Below are 14,745 nucleotides of genomic sequence, written 5' to 3'. Positions count from 1 at the left end.
ACATAGGAAATAAATAATTTTACATCAGCAAAATGAAAAGAAGGAACACACACATGCCAAAATAAATAATAAATAAATAACAAGAATTAACGGTCATTGATATTGATCCCTCAATATCAATGGTCTCAATTCCCCAATAAAAGGAAACAGACTAACATAATGGTTGAAAAAACAGGATCCATCCTTCTGTTGCATCCAAGAAACATGTCTCAACATCAAGAAAAGACATTATCTCAGGGTTGGCAAAAGATATTCCAAGCAAATGGACCTAAGAAGTAAGCTGGTATAGCCATTGAATATCTAACAAACTAGACTTGAAACCAAAACTAATCAAAAGATATAGAGGAGGACATTTCATACACAAAGGAAAAACCCACCAAGACAGCATTTTAATTCTCAACATCCATGCCCTAGACACAAGGGCACCTGCTATTGTAAAGGAAATACTGCTACAACTTACATCACATTGGTGGGAGACTTCAGTACCTGACTCTCACCAATGGACAAATCATCCAGACAAAAACTAAACAGAGAAATACTGGAGATAATAGACATTATAAATATAATGTTACTAAAAGATATTTACAGAACATTTCGCCCAGACTCAAAAGAATATACCTTCTTTTTAGTACCTCATGGAACTGTCTCCAAAATTGACCACATACTTGGATACTAAGCAAGTCTCTATAGATAGGAAAAAAGAGAAATAAGTTCCTGCATCTTATCAGATCACCACAGATTAAAGAAGGATATCAACAACAATGAAAACAACAGAAAGATTACAAACTTATGGAAAGTGAATGACTTGCTATTGAATAAAAATGGGTCAACGCAGAAAAAAAGAAATTAGACTTTCTAGAATTGAATGAAAAATGAATCAGCATTATGGGATACAATAAAAGTAGTGCTAAGGGAAAGTTTATAACACTCAGTGCCTATATTTAAAAAAAGAAAGACTTCTCATACTAACAAGTGTAACAGCACACATGAAAGTTTTATAATAAAAGAAGGAAGCACACCAAAGATGAGAAAATGGCAAGAAATAATCAAACTGGGGGCTGAAATCAATAAAAGGGAAAAAAGAGAACAATACACAGAATCAATGAAATGGAGTTAGTTCTTTGGAGAAAAAAAGATAAGCTCTTATTTGAATTAACTAAAAGAACAAGAGAGATTATCTATAATAACAGAAACCTAGGAAATCCAGAGAATTATTAGGACATACTCTTAAAACCTGTACTCCACCAAATTGGAAAATCAAAAAGAAATGGATAGTTTTCTCAAAAGGTATCACTTATCAAAGTTAAATCAAGATCAAATAAACAATATAAATAGATTTATAACCCCTAGTGAAATAGAAGCAGTCATTAAATGTGTTGCAACCAAAAAAATCCCAGGGTCAACTGGTTTTAAAGAAGAATTCTACCAGATTTTCAAAGAAGAGTTAATACCAATACTTTTATTTTGCAAAATAGAAACAGAAGGAATGCTGCCATAAGTTAGGGTTTCCATTGCTGCAAAGAAACACCATGGTTATAAAACAAGTTGGGGAGGAAAGGGTTTATTTGGCTTACAATTTCACATTGCTGTTCATCAGTGAATAAAGTCAGGACAGGAACTCATGCAGGGCAGGATCCTGAAGCAGGAGCTGATGCAGAGGCCATGGAGGAATTTTGCTCACTATATTACATCACCTGGCTTGCTCAGCCTGCTTTCATATAACCCACCAGACCTGGGATGGTACCACCCACCATGGGCAGGGCCCTCCCACATTGATCACTAATGGAGAAAATGCCTTACAGCTGGATCTCATGGAGGCCTTTCTTCCACTAAGACTCCTTTTTCTCTGATGACTCTAGCTTGTGTCAAGTTGACAGACAAAACCATCCAGTCCATACCTAATTCATTTTATGAAGTCATAGTTACCCTGGTGTACAAAGCACACAAAGACTAAGCAAAGAAAGAGAATTACAGACAAATTTCCCTTATGAGCACAGATACTAAAATACTTGCAAATCAAATCCAAGAACATATAAAAAGTTCATCCATTGTGGTGGTTTAAATAGGAATGGCTCCCACTGACTCATGTGTTTGAATGTTTGTCCCAAAGAGAGTGGTACTATTGGGTGTGGCCTTGTTAGAGTAGGTGTGGCCTTATTGGAGGAAGTGTGTCACTGTTGGGGCAAACTTTGAAGTCTCACATGCTCAAGCTATCCCTAGTGTGGAACATAGTTCATTTCCTGTTGCCTGCAGATCAAGATGTAGAATTCTCAGCTCCTTCTCCAGCACCATGCCTACCTGCACACTACCATGCTTCCCACCATGGTATAATGGACCAAACCTCTGAATAGTAAGTCAGCCTCAATTCATTGCTTTCCTTCATAAGAGTTGCTGTGGTCATGGTGTCTCCTCACAGCATGCATCACTCACCCACCATGATCAAGTAGGTTTTATCCCAGAGATGTAGGGATGGTTCAATATATGAAAATCAGTAAATATAGTCCACCATATAAACAAACTAAAAAAAAAACCCAGCATAGTCATTGTTGGGGACTGTGGACCCCCAGACCCTGAATTTCATGTAAACAACTTGCTTGCAGCTGCTCCAAGCAAAACAACTTCTTTTCCTATGTTTGCAGCTGCTCTGAGCAAGAGACCCTGAAGGCAGGGGAGTGGTTTCTGGTGACTGCAGTAGAAAGATTCAGAGAGCTGGGGCATGAACAGAGCACTGTATGAGCTGCCCTGAACACAATAAAGTGGGCATTCTTGGCATTCTTGTTTCAAGGATGGCCCGTGTCCCAGTATCTCTGTCTGTGTGTGTATGTCTTTAACTCCAGCCTAGTTCCTGGCTCGTGCACCGTCCCATAGCACAGTCATCTTATTAGTTGCAGAAAAAGTCTTTGACAAAATTCAATAGCTCTTCATGACAAAAATCCTGAAGAGATTAGGGATAAAGGGGACATAAAAAAAAAAGGTAATTTAAAGCAAACCTATAGCCAACATCAAATTAAATGAAGAGAAACTCAAAGCAACTCCACTAATCTCAGGAACAAGACAAGGCTGTCTACTCTCTCCATAGCTATTCAATATAGTAATTGAAGTTTTATCTAGAGAAATAAAGATGATAAAGAGGATAAAAATTGAAAATAAAAAAGTCAAAGTACTATTGTTTGCAGATGATATGATAGTATACATGAGTGACCCTAAAAATTCGAACAGGGAACTCATACAGCTAAGAAACACTTGGAACAAGTGGCTGAATACAAGATTAACTAAAAAAAAAATCAGTAACCCTCTGATATACAAACAACAAACAGACTATGAGAGAAATCAGAAAAATAACACCTTTCACAACAGTCACAAATAATATAAAATATCTTGGGGAAACTCTAATCAAACAAGTGAAAGACTCGTGTGATAAAAAACAAAAACCTCAATTCTTTGAAGAAATAAATTGAAGAAGACGTCAGATAATGGAAGGATCGCCCCTGCTTATTGATTGGTAGGATTAACATAGTAAAAATGGCCATTCTACCAAAAGCAATCTACAGATTTGATGAGAACGCTATCAAAGTTCTAACAAATTCTTTACTGACCTAAAAGGACAATTCTCAACCTCATATGGAAAAAAAAAAAAAAGAAACCTAGGATACCTAAAACAATCCTGTAAAATAAAAGAACTTCTGGAGGAAACACCATCCTTGAATTCAACGTGTATGGCAGAACTGTAGTAGTATAAACTTCATGGTATTGGCATAAGAACACACACATTGATCAATGGAAGTGAATTGAAGATCCAGACATAAATCCAAATATTTTTGGACACCAGATTTCTTTTTTTTTTCCTTTTTTTTCTGAGACAGGGTTACTCTGTTTGGTCTTGACTGTTCTAGAAATCACTATGTAGACTAGGCTGGTCTCAAACTCACAGAGATTTGCTTGTCTCTGCTTCTCAAATGCTGAGATTAAAGGTGTGTGCCTCTACTACCCAGTGGGCACCAGATTCTTGGTAAAGAGGCCATAAATATACACTGGAAAGCATTTTCAACAAATGGTTCTGGATGTCCGTATGTAGAAGGATGCAAATAGATCCATATCTATCACCCTACACAAAACTCAAGTCCAAGCAGACCAAAGGCCTCATCATAAAACCCAACACACTGAACCTGGTAGTAGGGAATGTGGGGAATAGCATTGACCCAGAAGACAGCTTTCTGAACTAATAGTGCAGGTGCTAAAACTGCCAATTAGAAAGGGACCTCATGAAACCAAAAAGCTTTAGGCAAAGGACACCACGAATTAGACAGAATGGCAGCCTACAGAGTGAGAAAGATTTTCACCAACTCCACGACTGATAGAGGACAGATATCCAAAGTACATAAAGAATTCAAGAAGTTAGATATCAAAACACTAAATAATCCAGTTTAAAAAGGCCATGCAGAGCTAAACAGATAACTCTCAGTAGAGGAATCTCAAATGGTTGAGAAACATTTAAAGAAATCTTCAACATCCTTAGCCCTCAAGAAATGCAAATCAAAACTACTTTGAGACTCCATCTTACACCTGTCAGAATGGCTAAGATTTGTTTTCTTTTTAATTTTTGCTGCCTCTTAAGCCACAGCTATCCTAGTCAGCACCTGCAACTCCACTACTACCAGCGGTTAGGCCACCGTCTGAGGAAAGTCTGTTCCCTCAGGCACTGACTCTTTCAAAGCTACAAAGGGAACCTTTCTAAATCTCTGTCCTGAGAAAGAATTCAAGATATAAAGGTTGAGGTAGAATCCTGCTCCCCAGAGAGGCTAAATAGCCAGCAGCTCACCTAGCTCACCTAGCTCACCTCCTCACATCCCCCAAGAAGATCTTCTGCATCTCCTCGCCCCTCTTTAAAAACTCCACCTGGTTCCTCCTACAACTTCCAGTCAGCTAGTTGCTGACGCAGCCTCCTGACTGCAGGTGAATTTTATTTAATCAAACACATCTTTGCATCATTAAACAAATGTTTCAAAGCATGAACAAAAATAACACACCTTAAAATAATATTCTACAATAAATATTCTACAATAAATAACAAGAAACAGCTCATGCTGGTGAGGACGTAGAACAAAGGAGGCACTCCTCCATTGCTGGCAGGAGTGCAAACCTGAACTTGTACAGCCACTACAGAAATCAATATTGTGGTTCCTCATAAAATTGGGAATTGATCTACCTCAAGACCCAGCAACACCACTTTTGGGCATATCCCCGAAGGACACTCCATTCTACCACAAGGACACCGCTCAACTGTGTTAGTTACATCTTTATTCATAATAGCCAGAAACAGGAAACAACCTAAATGTCCTTCAACCGGACAACAGATAAACAAATGTGTACATTTACACAATAGAGTACTACCCATCTGTTAAAAAAATTGACATCATGAAATTTTTCAGGCAAATAGATGGAGCTAGGAAAAAAATCATCCCAAGTAAGATAAGACATGGTATGTATTACACATATAGTATGAATACATATGGTATATACTCACTTATAAGTGGATATTAGCTATTAAGTAAATGATAACCAAGCTACACAGCATTTGGTGTGGGATGGTCCTCTGCAGGTTGCCAGAAGAGTAACCTGGACACTATTCCAGTCACAAAACCTTTGTCCTACAATCTGTCCTTCCTACAAGACGTGTTGGAGAAATGGTGGTGCAGAACTTGTGGGAATGTCCAACTAATGTCTGATTTAGCTGAGGCTCACTTCATGGGAGGCACTTTCTTAATTAAGGTTCCCTCCTCTCTGATGACTCTAACTTGTGTCAGATTGACATAAAACTAGCAGGTGCAGGCTCTGATGAGATTCTAATTCTGAGTCTGCTGAATTTAGAGATTAATTTAGAGAGAGATTGTATTTCAACACGATTATCTTTTAACCCATCAATGTGGCATTTCTCTCTGTTAAGTTGCTCTTAGCAATATTTTGTAATTTTTAGTAAGTTGATGTTACTTCATAGTGAATTTATTCTCATATATTTCAACTTTGATAAATTTATATTATTGTTTCTTTAAAAAATAAATTCCCAATTGGTTGTTGTTAATATATAGCAATATAACTGATCTTTTTTAATGATCTGGTATCTTACAAATATGATAAATGCATTTATAAATTTTAGTGGCTTTTACATTTTTATGGATTATCTGCATAGATGATTATTTTGTCTTTAAATCAAAATGACTTTATTATTTTTTCCCAATTTTCATTCATTTTAAAATTATTATTTTTGTTGTGTATTCATGTGTGTGTCCATGCCTCTGGAAGCAGAAAGACATCCAAACTCAAACGTCCTTTCTCAGGTGCTCTCTGCCTTTTGATTTTTTGAGACAGCTTTTTTCACTGGCCAGAACGTGCTAAATAAGCTTCTATGGCTGGCCAGTGAGACTCAGGGAGCCACCTCCCAGGAACAACATTACATAGCTATACAACAGTTTTGGATTGGTTTGTATGTTGTCTCTCTTGAGACAATTATTGTGTTATATTTTGAAATGTCTGTTATTAGGACTGTAGTGCATTAACTTTTTGAGCATAAGATGTCATCCACATAGCATTTCTCATCATGACACTTTTTGGTCAGATATATACCCAATCTAGCTTTCTTTGATTAATCTCATTTCTCTATCTTTTGGAATTTTTGAAATGTACAACCCAAGTTGTTGCCAAGACTGTAGTTGCTCTCTACAAACTGACAGCAAGGCCCCATCGCTGAAGTCAACATCTACACAACTTATTGAAGATGGAGAGATCGAGCCAGTTCCTACAAACAGCCTTCATCACCATGTTCCAGCATCTTTGGTACAGGAATGTACTCTGTGTTGAGGGAGACTTCTCATTCATTCCTGCTGCTAGACCCTAACCCTAAATAATCATTCAGAAACTATATTATTTTCAATATTGTTTCTCCAATAGCTTAAACATATTGATAGATAGCTCTTATATATTTTGTTAAACCATTTCTATTAATTTGTGTATTGCCACGTGGCTGTGGCTTACCTGCAAGCTTCCTGCATGTCTGTCCCAAGCAGTGGCTACTTGGCTTTTCCCTGACTCAACTTTCTTTCTCCCAGCATTTAGTTTAGTTTTTCCCAACTAGTCCTACTCTGCCCTATCACAGGCCAAAACAGCTTCTTTACTCATTAACCAATGAAAAGCAGCACATAGAAGGACTTCCCATACCAACTCTGAACACTCTCAAAAGAGAGACATAAATACCAAGGCAGCCACAAAACATTTATCTACAACAGGGTCGTTGCTGAAAGATATGCTAGGGCAATAGTGAAACAAAGCTTATGGGAGTGGCCATCCGATGCATGGCTTGATTTGAGGCCCATTCCAGAAGATGGAACCCATACCTGACACAGCTTGACTGACTAAGAACTGAAACTAGGTAGCCTAGGGACCAAGGATCAAACTAAATAATACTTGTCTTAAAAAAGAAACAAAAAGATAGTGATAAAATGACTCCTAATGATTTTCTGCTATCCTCATAGATCATTCCCTTGTTTGGCCATTATCAGAGAAGATTCCTCCTAAAGAAGTTGGGAACAAATACAGAGACCCACAGTCACACAATTTGCAGAAGTGTGGGGGGGGGGGACAGAGACAGCGCGGTGTGTGGGGGGTGTTGGGATCTTGGAACACTCAGCCCTAAATGGAATGTCTCCATCAAATCCCTTCCCTCAGGTCTCAGACAACCCCCCCCCCTTTGGAAAGGAGGAATAAAGGGTGTTAGATCCAGAGGAGATGGAGGACACTAGGGGAATAAGGCCCTCTAGCAACACAGGTGAAGCTCATATGAATTCAGGGACTGAAGATGAGTGCACAGGGCCTGCACAGATCTGCAACACATCCTCTGCACATATCTAATTGATTCCAGTTTAGTGTTTTAATGATATTTCTGAATGTACGAACTAGTGGGTTTCTGATTCTTGAGCTTTCTCTTGGCCTCTTTTCCCTCTGTTGGTTTGTTTTGTCCTTCTTTGATGTGATAGTTTTTGTTTAATGTAGTAAATAGGGGCAGCGGGGCTGCATCCCCAGCACCCCAGCCGCCTGCTCGGCTAGCTTATGTCCCAAAATAACAACACACAAACTGTATTCTTTTAGACACTGCTTGGCCCTTTAGCTCTAGCCCTTACTGGCTAATTCTGATATCCCGATCAACCCATCTCTAATAATCTGTGAGCACCGGTCTTACTGGGAAGATTCTAGCCCACGTCCATCCTGGGTCAGAACTTCATTGCGTGTGTCTGCCCAGGAGCCGGGAGCATGGCGTCTCTCTCAGGCGTCTGCTCCCGAGAGGAGAGCTGTCAAGTCTGAGCTCACTTCCTCTTCCTCCCAGCATTCTGTTCTGTTTACTCCACCCACCTATATTCTAAGCTATGAGCCCAAGCAGTTTGTTTATTACTTAGCCAATGAAATCAACAGATTGATATATGACACTCCCACATCAGTTTAATTTTATTTATTTTCCTTTATTATATTTTATTTGTTTTTATTTACTTTGCTACATTTTTTAAATGAATGAATGAAACCTAACCACTAGGGTAAAATTTAACAACAGAACTATCACTCATACCTGCTGGGAGAGGGAAGATCAGCTTTCTCCAGTGGAGTAACACTGGGCCTATCAACTACTCCAGGACAGGCCTCATGATCAGTAGTTGACCAATGGACTCTACAGGGATTTTTTTCATTTGTGCTTTTATTTAGTGACAGGTATTTTCTTTTCTTTTTTCTTTTGTGAGGGTCTACTTTATTTTCTTGGTTTTGAAGGGGATTGTTGTTATGGGTTTTTGTTTGTTTTTTGAGAAAGAACTTAAAGTTGGATGGGCGGGGTGTGAGACAGGATATGGAAGGAGTAGGCGAGGAGAAGAATGTGCTCAGAATCTAATTAAATTTACAATTGTTTTAAGTAATAAAAATATAATAAGAAATAAAACATGTAACTTAACTCTTAAAGTTTGTTGGAGCAAACATATAGCATGGTTTTGTTTTTATAATTACATCTATTTCTGCCTTCTTAATAGAGGCCATGCCTTTGACATTGTGGCATGACATTGTCATCTACAACGTTCATAATGGAACACCATGCAACATATATAAAAACACATCCACAAATATTATAGTGTTTTAAATAAGCTTAGGATTTTGTGTTGAGTCTTGCTTGCAGCTACCCTGGTCCGCAGGCTGTGAGCTGGATACAGCTGGTACATGGACCATTTATATTAATTTCAGTTTTCCATATGTTTTGGTTTAAGTATATACATCTTGTTAGCTGTCATCTGTTTGTGCCATCTTTTTCCCCCTCTGCATTTTCTTAATTATGTTTTCACCACACTGATTTCTGTCTTTGCCCTCGCATTCTGGAATCTTTCCTCTCACGGGTACAGAACAGTGTTCAGGCAGTGGGTGTCAAGCTGTCGCTTTGAGCAGTTTTCCATCTCCAGTATGCTGTTGTGTAGGTCCTGGAACTCTCATCTCCCCAAACATCACCACTTGCTTGTTCATCACAGATCTCCAGCCTCTTTACCTTTTGTTTAGCCACTTTGGACTTTAAGACTGCTTCTAGGTACCAAGTGGGGGACTTAAGGAAGTGTCTTAATGCCCCCTTTCTCTCCTAATCTTAGCCTAAACTTGTTCTTCACTATTTGAACATACATTTCATGTGCCTTGTTAATTTCATGTTAGTTAATAGAAGGTAGCAATTCCTGTATCAGAAAGTCCTTCATGCGAGAAAGTTTCTCCAAGTCCTTCTTTATTCTACAGCGGTAGAATGTGTGCATATAAAATCTCGTGGGATTTTAGGTGAGAATGGATGGCTTTAGAAACTTCGAAACCTTAGAAACTTTGCCTCACTGTAAAAATATAACTCTCCGCCCCTTCTTAAACATCACTCCCTGATTCCCGCTTATTTACAGAAAAGAACTGTCAGACTAAATGACTCTCATAGGCTATAGGCTATAGATTTTTTTCTCAAGACAGAGGTATTTACAATAGACAAAGATTTTTTAAAATCAATGTGTTCTTCATTGGGTTAATTTTTTTTCAATTAGGTTAAATTTTAATCACACAGAGGACTTTTTGTTGTTGCTTCTGATATCTGCAGAATAAAATTTAGAATCAACTATTTGCTCATTTACAAAACAACTTAAAGAATAAAAACTACTTTGGGGGGATTTTTAAAGATATTATTATTATTATTATTATTATTATTATCAGTGTATGTGTGCCCATGGTTGTGCTACAGGTAGTTGTTGAAGCTACAGGTGGTTGTGAGCTACTCATCATAGGTGCTAGGAATCAAACTCAGGTCCTCTGCCAAATCAGTATATATTCTTAACCACTGAATCATCTCTACAGCCATCTTTGGAGTAATTTTTTACAGAAACTAGTAAAATATATAAAATAAAAAGCATCTGTGAAGTAGGCACAACATACCCAGTCCTCCTTTTGATGTAAACAGCTTGCTCGTCTCTTTGGCCTTGGAAATGGATCTTAAATGTTCATTAGGAAGGAACTGAGGGGCTGGGCAAGTCACATGAGAAAGCACAGTACAGTGATTGCTACACACATAGAAACGGTGGAGTCTGTCCTAATCTGTGTAGAAAACACCAAGCAGGGATAAAACTGTTGGGTGCATTACCTCAGGAGGATGGGGAAATGACGGCCAGCTAGTGCCATCACAATGATCCCTGGGAAAAGTCTCTGAGAAGAACATCCTCACATTGTTGCATCCCAGCCCCTCTGCAGTGAGCTCCGCCACCTTCTTGAACATTCTTCTATGGAACAGGCAGAAAGAAGGTGTACGAGAATTGGGTTCTCTTTCTTTTTCACGAAGCAAAGAGAAATGCTTTCCTGTGCGAGCATCAAGCCCAACGTGCTGGAACTAGTTCTTTCTCTAGAGACAACCAGCTGACTTTACCAGTCCCCCGCCCTCAGGAGTGTAAAGAACCCTTTCAACGGCACTTCTGCCACAACAGTCACTTTATAAATCAAAAAGTTGTAGTTTTGCTGGAGGAAACGAGCTGCTTAAACAGGCCATTTTAGAAAAGCGTTTTCTGAGATCTCCTTTTTTCACTCAATCATTTCAAGTATGAAGCCTAGTGATTTGGGCAACCAGGGTATTTATTCAATTTCTTTTCACACGGTACTGTAAGAAATGAAAGCATCGGCGCTCATTTTCCCCCTGTTTTACTAGGTGATAAACGGTCCCATTTCCACATCTCACAGCGATGCACTTTGATTGCCTGTGGGCATGGCTGGGTGGAACTGCACTCCCTCCTACTCCAGCCTCCCATCTCGGATCCATTTTTATTTTGGACCGAGGCAATCTTATGAGCTCCCACCAAACACTGGTTATGCTTCCTGGGGCCTCAGATGAGAAAACATGGGGGAAAATATGAACTACTAGAAACAGCGGTTTAGTCAAATGCCTGGTGGCTTCATTATTCTGTCTACCTAGTGAGCACATGCCAAGTGGTCTCCATGTGAGACACACGGTTGTGGGAATGAGGAAATGAGGACTACCATATATGCCTGCTCTTGAGGGGCTTGTCATCTGGTCACAGGCGACCCAGGTGAGATTCGTGGGGGACATGCCATACCAGGGGTTGAAGGACCTGTCGGAGCAAGTTGGCACCCCTGGCAAGCTGCAAAGCACACATGTGTTGAGGACTGTAGACCCTCAGACAGTGGATTTTCTGCGACCCCTGCTGGAGTAAACAGCTTGTTTTCCTATGCTTGCAGCTGCTCTGGACACGAGACCCTCATGAGTTCCTGATAGCGGGGGCATGGTTTCTGGTGGGCTTGCAGCTGAAAATCCCGAGAGCTAGGGCATGGCCATTAGTCAAGGAGAGCCTTATATAAGCTGCCTTGGAACACAATAAAGGGTGCATTCTTGTTTCAAAGATGACCTGTGTCTCTGTGTGGGTTTCAATCTCCAGCCCCTTTCGTGACTTGTGACCGTCCCGTGGTGCAGGCGGCAGACATATGGAAACAATTTTCCTTGATATCACTGGAAGCTATAAAAAATCAGGACTGGGACATGGAGCTTGTTTCTGCAACCATCCAGTGTAGGGACTGGGGTGGAGAGAGAAGGTAGGCAGCCCAGTGTCGCTGTCATAGTGTCACTGCCAAGGAGCAGGTAACTTTCAGCTTCACGGAGGCATATCCAGTACATAAAAAATAGTTCTATTCTGATCATTCATCTTCATCTCTGGAAGTTCTGAGACTTTCATTTGATTGAAGTATGACATACTGAAACTTCCCCCTTGATTTTTGTATTAAGGCTTTTCAATAATTCTGCTCTTGTGAATTCCACTGCAACGCACTGCGTCAACTTACGGGGACAGACAACTTTCTTCTGATAAAAGTGCACATACGGCTTTGCACAATGGTAAACTCGGATATGCGCATTTTCGAGTGACCCCCACTTTAGATGTGGGTCCTGCAGCAATTATTATCTAAAGGGCATTTTGTATCTTGTACATTGTAAGACCACCTTGCAGTGAAAACCAGCTCGTGGGAAGCAAGTCCAGTTGGCCATGTGTTGTTAGATTCATCTGTCAACTTGGCATTGCTTAGGATCGTCTGTGAAAAGAGTTTCAGCTGAAGGATTTCCCAGCGATGATTAGCCTGTGGGCGTGTCTGTAGGGGATTGTCTTAATGGCTGATTTATGCAGGAGGGTCCAGCTCACTGTGGGTAAAACCATTCCAGGCGTTGGTGGACAGTACAAGAAAACTAGCTAGACTTGAGCTTGTGGGCTAGTCGGCAAGCAGAGTTCCTTCCTGATTTCTGCTTCCAGTTCCTGACAGGATGGACTTGTGACTTGTAGGCAGAAATAAACCACTTCCTCTCATAAATTGCTCTTGGTCACACTGTTTTTACATGCAGGATGAAACTAGAACAGCACCTCCCCCCATGTGCTTTGCTCTCCTCTGCTGGCTGTAATAGTTTGCTGTAATAATTACCTTTCTCTGAAAGGATCAGAGAAGTCATTGGGGTTTGTTTCATGTTATAGAACTAACTCACAGGCACCAGCTCCATGTGTTTCTTTGTGGATACCCAAAACTTTGGGGATTTTTTTCCCTTTCAGAATATCGATAAGCTTAGGACATTTTAATTTCTTAGCAGTAGTGACATAGAGTGTTATTTTTATTTAGAGTTTGGCTCTTCACATTTGAAGAACTTCTGGAGAGCATCTGTAGAACAAAACACCTTTGAGAAGTGACTCTCAGAATAGTCAGATCATGAAACAACAGCTTCAAGTAGCTTTCCACAGGGGCAAAAAACCTGTGAGCCCACATGTTTCTTTTTAAATCCTTTCTGTTGTGGACTGTTATTGTAAGATGTGATACATTTGTTTATGCGGTGGAACGATTGTCTAATGATGCAAAGATGTGTTAGATTCTTTTATGTTGCATTTGTTTAACTCTGTGAAGTTGTGTTACTTTGCCTGTCTAAAGCACCTGATGGCTCTAATAAAGAGCTGAACAGTCTATCGCTAGGCAGGAGAAAGAATAGATGGAGCTGGCAGGCAGAGAGAATAAACAGAAGGAGAAATCTGGGAAGAGAAAATTGAGGATGGAGAAAAAAAGGAAAGGAGGGCCAGTCACCCAGCTACACAGCCAGCGATGGTTGTAAGCAAGAAAGAAAGGATATACAGCAATAGAAAAATGCAAAAGTCCAAAGGCATAAGCTAGATGGGATAGTTTATTAAAAGCTGGCTAGAAATAAGTCAAGCTAAGGACAGGCATTCATAAGTAAGACTTGTTGTGATTTAATTTGGGAGCTATGTGATAGGCCCCACAAAAGAGAGAAGAGTAAAACCCCATGACGTTTCTGTTTTTATTGTCTTAGTAAGACATCTATTGGTTCTCAGACTACGGAACAGGGCTTCTTTGTATCATGTCTATTTGGAAAATAATGATTTACAATAAGAAGATGATGCTTGGCCAGCCAAGTGGGGGATGGTTGTTTGAGTAGGTGTCTCCCATGTGGAGCACAGATGTGGAACTTTCATGTACAATGCTCTCCCTGCTTAAGTGCTTGCAAGGTTGACCCAAGACAACTGGCTCCTACTGGTGGATTTTGACATTCCTATGGACCCAAAGCTACTTTGCAATGTCACATTTTAGACATCTAGGGTAGGCGCAGTCACCTACATCTGCCCAAAGCCAATAGCTTTGGGAGGAGCTGTCGTACTGTTAAGAGATGGGCCTAAGTTACGAGATGGGATCCACGCGCCAGTCTACCCTACCTTGCAGTTAAGGTTATAGCAGCAAGATGGCACTGCCTGGCGAAATATGCTAAATTCCTTGCATAGGTGGTATTGTGGTTCCACTCTAAATAAAGCAATCAATCAATATTTCTTCTCTGCTTACACTCCAATCTTCGGAACTGCTTGTTACGCTAGCTAGATGGATTCACTTACAGCGGTGAAAGACATTCAGCAAGTCCATCCAATTTCTTGATTTATTTGCTATTGATGCATAAAATAAGCTTGTCTGTGAAATAGCCAGGTTGAAATTGCTGTTCTCATGCATTTTCATTGTTATTATTTGGCTAGACTGACTCTTGAGGGTCAAATTAAAACCCATTCATCCAGAGCTACATGAGTGACAATAGACAGCTTCTTCAGTTAAAATCAGAAACAGGTACTGTGCACAGGGAAGGGGAAGATGGATCTTATACAATAATCTGCTCCTACC

Source organism: Microtus oregoni, unplaced genomic scaffold (genome assembly GCF_018167655.1).
Source record: "Microtus oregoni isolate MIOR12 unplaced genomic scaffold, Mior012 000033F_ref0000390, whole genome shotgun sequence".
Classification (NCBI taxonomy): domain Eukaryota; kingdom Metazoa; phylum Chordata; class Mammalia; order Rodentia; family Cricetidae; genus Microtus; species Microtus oregoni.
Note: the sequence above shows the minus strand (reverse complement) of the source record.